Below are 9,347 nucleotides of genomic sequence, written 5' to 3'. Positions count from 1 at the left end.
TATAAGAAAAGAAAATTATTAAATGCTTGGTATATTTTATTACCAAGAAATGTTTGAAACAAATATTCTCACCCCCATCTTCAAGTTTTACCTCTTTGAGTTGTATATTGGGCGTGAGGTAGGGGTTGAGATGGTTTGGAAGAGGAGAATAAAACTCAAGGCTGAGGAGAGGAAGAGAGGGCCATTAGACATCACCTCTATACAAAGCACATAAAACCAAGACAGAAATGCTTACTAATTTTACATTCTCAGAAGGCACAGTCAATTGTTTTAATCACAGACACTGTTTAGTCTTGGAGAATTCCCTGGAATTATAAATGGTCTCCATCTGACTACTTATTTGTTGCCTTCAGTTGATTATGTGTTTGACGTTTTCCCTATTGGACTGAATTCTTTCTCTACTTCCACAGATAGATGACCATCACCTCAACACTTTCTTCTTAGTGTCTGCTTCGTGTAGGCACCAGTTTTGATGCTAGGTCCCAAACCCTCTAGCTCTTCTATTTGACTATATCATGTCAATCATAATCCATGGCAATATTAAATTTTGATAAAAATCCCAAATATATGCAACTGACATAAGAAATTAAAGAACAGCATTTTATACTAATCATCTTCATTGCCATTTCTGATCAGCAAGCAGAAGGGCATTATGAGATATAGCCTAGATGATCAAGAAGTAATGGCAAACTCAGCAACCACCCAATTTGCCCAAGTTGTAGTTTGCCACCTGGCTATGGAAATCAGTGTTTTCACATCCTTAATATCTTGGCATTAAAAAAAGTGTTCAATATTCCAAGCAAAGGGACAGATTCTTTCAATTGTCTCAGATCCTTCTGGTGGCCAATTGCATTCCTCCCCAAGAAAATGACTGATTGTGAATGAAATAATGGTACTCACATGAAATATTGAATATTAAACTCTTAAAAACCATTCCACCAATAAATCTAACCCAGAATATGCTATTTGGAAGACTTCTCATTGATCTTTTTAAAATTCTATTTTTCTTCTCTTTATCTGTCTGTTGGGGTAATGTCTCAAAATAGTTTTGTACACATCTATCCAACCATGACAAATAGGACTTAGAAGCTAAACAAACAACTATTCTAATTGTTGGTATTATTGCCTATTTTTCAGAGATTTTGCAGCTCAAGAATTAGTCTTCCTTAAAAGTTAGAAGTTGTCACAACCATGTCACCTGTCATAATAGCCAAGGGCATGAGACATTTAACATTCAAGGTATGGAGTGTAGGGTAAAAGTTGAAATCCATTTAATTATCAGTGACGGAGTTTCTCTGAGGATAACTTGGCAAAGCCAGAGTCATTAGGAACTGCTAATGAAATGAAATTAGAAACTGCTAATGAAATGGAGTCAATTGGTGTCCATTTCATATTGGAGAAGCATAACCAAAGTCATGAGTGGTAGGTAGGTTATATATTTTAGTTGATGAGTAAATGTGTGTATGAAGTGAAGAAAGAAAGATGTTTGTGTTGACCCTTTGCTTCCTATGATTTATACTTCTGAAAATTCTGTAATTTGGCAATATGTTTGTGTGTGTGTGTGTGTGTGTGTGTATTTGGGGTTGAGATGGACTTTTCTGGCTTATATTGTTACATAAGAAAATATGAAACTGACTCAAGGGATAGTCATTCAAAAAGATCCTTGCAATAAAAGCCCTGCTGCACTCGAATTATGATTTAAGAATTATGAACATTGTTAGTCATTTTGAAAAGAGAATTTAAATAATTTTGCCATTTGGTTAATTTAAAAAAACTTTAGTGCCAAAATAATCTGAGGCCTTATAGGAGAAATATTCTAGATCAAACTACTTTTCTTTTGGACTTCTATTACCAACATTTACTTATTTAGTAAACATGTTCTTTTGGAATAATTTTAGATTTACAGAAAAGTTGCCAAGATACTACTACCATTATTCTAAACCAGAAAAAAAGTTACGCAAAAAAGTGTTATTATTATCATGCTTTATATTTTCAGAAAAAATCTTAGTTTGAAAGTAAGACATAGCCCAGATAAATTTCTTTCTTTTTTTTCTTAATTTCTTCCCTTCCCCTTCCCCTTCTTCTTCCCTTCCCTTCCCTTCCTGATAAGTTCTCACTTGGTTGCCCAGACTGGAGTGCAGTGGTGCAATCATGGCTCACTGCAGGCTCAACCTCCTGGGACCAAGCTATTCTCCCACCTCAGCCTCCTGAGTAGCTGGGTGTACAGGCACATGCCACCATATCTGGCAACTTTTTAAATTTTCTGTAGAGATGGGATCTCACTATGTTGCCCAGGTTGGTCTCAATTTTCTGAGCTAAAGTGATCCTCCAGCCTTTGGTTCCCAAAGTGCTGGGATTACAAGAGTAAGCACTGCATCTGGCCCTAAATTTCCTTTTTTTAATGAGCATTACCTGACTTTAGACTATTCCACTCTTGATATTCTATGGTAAACAAGTTTCCAGTTTCTATCTCATTTGTCTGTCTCCACACCATCTTATTCCTTCTCATTGCTTTAGCTCCAGGCATTTTTTGAATGTCTCCTTTTCTGTCTACTCCACCCCATACCTTCTCTGCCCTTTCATATTCTACTACCATTTAACATTCAGCACATATCTCACTGCCTCCTCAAAGTCTTTTCTTGCTAGCTGCTATGATCTGAAGATTTGTGGCTCCTTACCACCACTAATTCATATGTTGAAATCTAATTACCAGTGTGCCAGTGTTAGGTGGAGCCTTTGGGAGATGATTAAATCTTGAGGATGGAGCCCTCATGAACAGGATTAGTATCCTTATAAAATAGGCCCAAGGGAGCTCCTTTGGCTCTTCTGCCATGTGAGGACATAACAGGAAAGCACCATCTGTGAACCTAGGAAGCAGCCCTCACCAGACTCCAAATGTACTAGTGACTTGGACTTGAACTTTCCGAACTCTAGAACTGTGAGACATACATTGCTGTTGTTTATAAGCTACCCTGCTCTGATATTTTGTTGTAGCAGGTAAAATAGTAAGATACTAGTTTAGACTGGAGTAATTTATCTCTCTCTTCTGAAATTTCATGACCATTATTGTTTATGTTAATGATTGGGGAATTTATCAGGTACTTCCTTTTTTCTTCTCTTGGTGTCTTAGACTGCTAGTTAAACCTTGTACTGTTACCTAAATTTAAAATGTTTGTATTTGGTCTCTTCAGCCAGATTGTAAGATTCTTGAGGACAATTCTTATTTCCTCTTTTGTCTTATTGTAGCACTAAGAAAGGTGCCTTGTACCCAGCATTTCTCAATGAGTATTTATGGCTTCAGATGTTTGGAATTCCTTTTATTGAGTCTGATTAGTAATTGTTAGGAAATGTTGAGTGCAAACTATGGGCCTTATATCTTGTAACTACTTTTAAATATAATGTAATTTAATTCTCATAATTCATTCATGAATTAGATGTGTTTCTATCTCTATTTTACAGATGTAATTATTATATTCTAAGAGTAAAATACTTATAAATTACACAGGGGAGAATTTGAACAAAGTTGAGTTGAAATGACAAGATCATTTATGGTTCAGGAGTATAGAGAAACAACTATTTTTTTTCTGCAATTCATGAAATTTGTGCTCTATTAAAAGTATTTTAACTGACATACATATGCAATGTTACTTCAATAGTTTAGAAAGCAACATCTGATTGGAAATGCAAATGTTCCCTGACTTTCCATAGTTTGACTCATAATACTTATGATTTTTTGACTTTACTGTGGTATGAAAGCAATACAGATTCAGTAGAAACTGTACTTTGGTACAGTATCCAATAAATTACATGAGATATTCAGCACTCTTTCATAAATAGCCTTTGTGTTAGATGATTTTGCTTAACTATAAGCTACTGCAAGTGTTCTGAGCATGGTTAATGCAGGCTAGGCTAAGCTACAATGCTTACTAGTTTAGGTGTATTAAATGCATCTTCAACCTACAATAGTTTCAACTTTGTGAAAGTGAGGAAGTTCAAGTAGTGGGACAAGGAAGGAGGAAAAGTTGGTGAAGGGTATGTGAGTTGGTTTCCAGTATGAAGAATGGGGGCTCAGTAATGCTGAGGACCTTTTGAAGAATCATTTTGAAGATGCCTCAGAAATATTCCATTAGAAGATAAGAGCCTGGAACATTTTTCTATTGGTTTTTATTTCCCACTTTTTGATTGGTGTCCCTAGAGGCATTAACTCCCTTGAAATCTTTGGCTACCTGTGCTTATACGGAGCGATGTAACACAGCTTGGGAGAACTCTGCTACTTTAGTTTGCTGAAGATGAGAGAATGGAAATGTATATGGAATGGTCTACCATAGCTGTCCTGAAATCATGGGACCAAAGAGGAGATGTGGCATGAGGAACTGCAAGTGGCTACTACCCCACTGGCTTATTTGTATAGATTCGTCTACGTTATCTCACCTTTTAGAATAAATGTATCAGTAGAATGGGAAGTTAAGTGGAGTGGATGGGATGGACACATTCAATTTATTATTAAAATTAAAATGTCTATTTGTGTATTACTTACCATTATTTCGAAAAACCACCAATGGTACATGTGAGTGGCACTGAATTAAAATGAAGTCTTTGGGGCAAGTGATTTAAGGTCCAATCACACCAAAAATGAAATAATTTGGAAGAAAAAGAAAGCTAAAGAGCCAGGTCTTTCAGTTTGATGCTTTATTGCTCACCATACAATATTGGAACAGACACAAAGTTTCTCACAGTAAAGCACATGATACTGCACTTTCTTAAAAAAGAATGTTAGCCCCACAAGGACACAACGATTAATTCCCAAATGATTAAGTGAGTCAGCATACAACTTTCTAAAGCTGATAGAAGGAAGCCAAAACATTCCAAGACACGTCATAAGCAACATGCAAGTCAACAATGTTATCACCGTAGCCTGAAGCTAATCACTACATGTTTCTCAGTTTCATATTTAATGTCGAAGCTTAGGTTCTTGAAGGGCCTAGGTCCCTGAGCTAGCTCTGATCTCTATATGTAGCATAATTGGATAAATCCAGAGTCTTTTAGGACCCCTGAATAATATACACATATATAAATATTTTAAATATATGACAATATAATATAGAAAAAAAATACATATATTTTTCACTTGGAAAATTAGGACTATAAGAATACTTTTAGAATTACAACATAAGACAAATAGTATACTGTATTCTCTATAGATAATGAAATTCACAAAGTTTAGAAAATAAACATAGCAGATTTATATACATTTCTACTTTATATTCTTGTGTGTGAGTGAACATTTCCTCACCAAATATAAGTACAGGTTGGTCCCTTACTTTCTTTGTCAGGTTTTTTTTTTTGGACTAGTTGCCTTCCTTAATCCCTGATGAATTGGATTTGCTCTGGATATACATTCTTAATATCAAGAGCCCTGCTTTAAGATTTATTTATGTCTCCTTTTCTTTACTCATCTTATTTTTCTCACACGGCTCATCTTTTCTTTAACTATCTAAATCAAATTTATCCTTGAAGGACATTCTACCTTCTCTACAAAGCCCTCCTTAATGACTCCAAGCCCCACGGAAGCCCCTTTCCCTCTGAAGAACTAAGCTGTTTATAGTCTGAAATCATACAATTTGGCTTCCAATTATGTGTTCTTCTTTTTCTGGCATGTTTCTATGTTAATATGTTATCACTAAATTGTAATCTCCTTGAAAGCAGAAACAATGTTTTAGTCTTCCTTTTTCTCATTATTAAATTGGATGATGGACATGAGAGTACCATTGAAATTGTCATGCATGTTACATACATAAGGGATTATTCTGACCATCATCTGGCACACTTCATGTAGTGCCTTTCAATGAGCCAGGAAAACTATTTAAAAAATAAAACAAGCACAATGAGTTATCTGATTGTGAAGATAGATCTATAGGCAAATTGGGTATTATCAAAAGTTTAGAATGTATTTCTGAGCTGGGATTGATTGATTCATTTTACAGATATTTAGGGATATCATCCAATAGATAATAGTTAACTAAATAATAGTTTAGATAATTTGTGGAATACAAAGATGAAATAGACATACCCTCAAGGATCTTTCCGTTTAGTTGCTTATTAAGAATTATGTAATAAGTAAGAGCCTTGAAGGCTCTATCTGAGGGCATGAACTCAGTGATTTTCAAGGTGTGCTCAGAAGACTATAGGCATCAAAATCATCTAATAAATGAGAATTTTTTAGGGCAAGACCAAAAGAAAGTGCATTTTAAGATAAGCTCCCAGGTAACTCTTATGTATATGAAAGCAGGAATGTTTTATTATTCTTAGCTAGGGATTAAATACTTGGCCTCCTTACTAGGGCATCTTGTGCCATTTCAGGAATATAATGTTCTTATTGACTTCTGAATTCAGATCTCTGGTTAGATGGAGTCTTACTCTGCTCCCTTGTATTTATTTCTTTTTTTTTTCTCAAAAGCCTCCATCTTTATCAATATCAGTCCATAGCATTTTTGAGGAAGTTCATACTCTCTTTTCTGGAAGTCAGAGAACAGCCACATGCACAAGAATTAAGTTCATTATTCTGTGAGGAATGAAATAACAATTTATGGGTGTTGCTTCAGGGCTCAAATACACTGAAAGGGCTCCAGTTGACTCCACTCTTTATCCCACTCTTTTAACCTTTATAATTTACAAAGTACTTTCATTTCCATTATTCCAGTTGAGGGCCTGTAGTATGGACTTAACTCAGATGCTTCTTCGTGAGGCCAGGCAGGCAATCAGTGTGAATTCACTGTTTATTGGCCATTAAAAGTATCCTTTGTTTCCTTGCTGGATCCAGGTTTGAAAATTCTGGACAATGTACTGTCTTAGCTGTACTACTTCATTTAGCTCTTTTATTTTTCCAGATGTCATTTCCAAAATATGGATTAATAACTTTATATTGGCTTTATCATGAATGTGCTTGGTGTAGAAGAATGTAAATAGACCCAACAACATTGTACACAGACATTCATGATCCCTCTTGTCAAAAGAGGGTTACAATAGTTGCCCTTTATACACAGTTTGGTTTGGTTTTCTGCAGTGTCAGTTACTTGCAGTCAACCTCTACACAAAAATATTACATGGAAAGTTCCAGAAATAATGTATACATTTTAAATTGAGAGGCATTCAGAGTGGCATGATAAAATCTTGTGCCATCTGACCCAAAATGTGAATCCTCTCTTTGTCCAGTGTATTCATGCTGTGCACTCTGCCTGCCTGCTGCAAGTCATTTAGTAGCCATCTTGATTATCAGATCGAGAAAACATAGTATATACAGAGTTTGGTACTATCCACGGTTTCAGGCATCCAGTAGGGGTCTTGAAATGGATCACCGGAGGATACGGAGGAGCACTGTATTTGAATATTAGAAGCAGAACCCTGTAGACTTAGTTTATGTCAACATTGTCATCATTTGGTGTTAAGCATGTCAGTAACAAAATTTGTTCTCCGATGTGAAACTCCTGTAAATGAGGTTTGCTGTTGAGTGAAGAGATTATACTTATAGACTGAACATATCAGAAAAATAGTACAGGGTCTTATCTGACCTTATTTTCCTGTGTAATCAGTGAAGAATTAAGTTAACAGATACTTCTCTTTAGAGTCCATAAAGTAGAATGAGAATATGTAAAATTGATCCTTGTATTAAAAGTCATCTTATGATATTTCAAATGGACCATTAACAACTGCTTCTTTAAATTGTATTTCTGACATCTCAGATTTGTATTCTAAATATTGCCAAACAGTTATATCTTCAGGTGATGTCATGTTGGTCTTCTTTTTCTCGTAGGATTGTGAGCTTCATAAAAAAGGGGAGAGTTTGTCTGCTGAAACAAATTTCTGCAGCAATTTTTCACATATTGAGTGTTTTTTGATTAGTTTCTGACTGAAACCTCTAAAATGCCAACTTCTCAACTCTGTACATGATTCCTACCATGTCAATGAGGACATAAAGAGAACTCTAATTTAAAGCATCAGTTTTTCTATGTTTAAAAGTGATTTCATGAAAATGAAAGTTTGTAAAACAATGACATATTTTTATACATAAATACGTTTGAAAGAACATTTTGTATTTTTACTTAAGATATTTCATGTCCAGGTTTAGTCTTGAATGAAGTTAGATGAATCTTCCTGCTATGAGGAAAGTGATGATTGTGGAGTGATGAGAGTTTGATGGGGAGAGGGAAGAGAGAGAAAAATACTTATGACCACAGAGCTCTGTAAGATTTCTTCATGTGTATTATTCTGAAAGCTTGTTGACTCAGTCAAATCTTGGTTTTGATGGCTATTTATTGTAGACAGCTAAGGATACATAAAAAATAAATTGCTGGAGGTATTCATGTTTGCTTCGCCCTAGGGGAATGAGCAACTTAAAACATTTGAAAACATTTTTTCTTGACTCTGGAACTGACTAGTTCCTCTTAGGTGTACTCTCATTCACATTGAGTTTCCCTACTTCATATATAAATATTCCAATCCCTGTTTTAATTGCAGTTGAGAAGTAAAGATGATATTAAATATAATATTTATAGAACTTATACATTGACGGGTTAACCACATAAAATCTTTTCCTTCAGAAAGTTAATATTTTCTCTTTATCATGTTTACAGGTTTAACATAGTTTAGAATGATATAAATTCTTTTATTCTTGAAGAGCCAACCAAAACTATGTCAACCCAACTTTTACTAAGACTTATTATTCTTATTATTCCAACATAGCCTTCTGAAAATAAAACACTTCAAATATCCATTAAGACTTAGTTGCACTAAACTAAGTTTCATGGCTATAGCTTTTCCTTTGACATTGCTAATTGGTTAGCCAAATCAGCCATTTATTTTGGTATATTATCACGGTATATTGTTCTGTACATTCAATTTGTTTAAGAATGACTGTAGAGTTTGGACTTGTCTTATTTTTCTTCAGCATTTAGAATATTTGCCTTGTAAGTTAAGGTCTAGAAATATACTCACAGCCCTTAGGTCCTAAGAGGGAATTTATGTTTGTTCATTTTATTCATGATCTGTGCCCTTTACTCAATTACCTCAGGTGTGAGATCTAACCAAAGACCCTCAGCAATTAATGAAATTGGAAGTAACAAAAGAACACAGGGAATTTTTATTAAGGAGGGCTGTTAATAACATTGCTTCATTTCACCAGCAAATTTTAATCTAGCTCTTTATTTCTCATTTGGTGGTATATTAAGTTTTGATTCTTTATGGAAATATTTTATGATTGAGTATAGTGTGATAAAGAATATTTTAAAAAGTTATATCTCTTCTGTGTAAATTCAAATATCTATTGGACATTACATAGGAACATTTAATTT

Source organism: Hylobates moloch, unplaced genomic scaffold (assembly GCF_009828535.3).
Source record: "Hylobates moloch isolate HMO894 unplaced genomic scaffold, HMol_V3 SCAFFOLD_9, whole genome shotgun sequence".
Lineage (NCBI taxonomy): Eukaryota > Metazoa > Chordata > Mammalia > Primates > Hylobatidae > Hylobates > Hylobates moloch.
The sequence above is the reverse complement of the archived record's forward strand: the minus strand, read 5'-3'. Positions refer to the sequence as shown.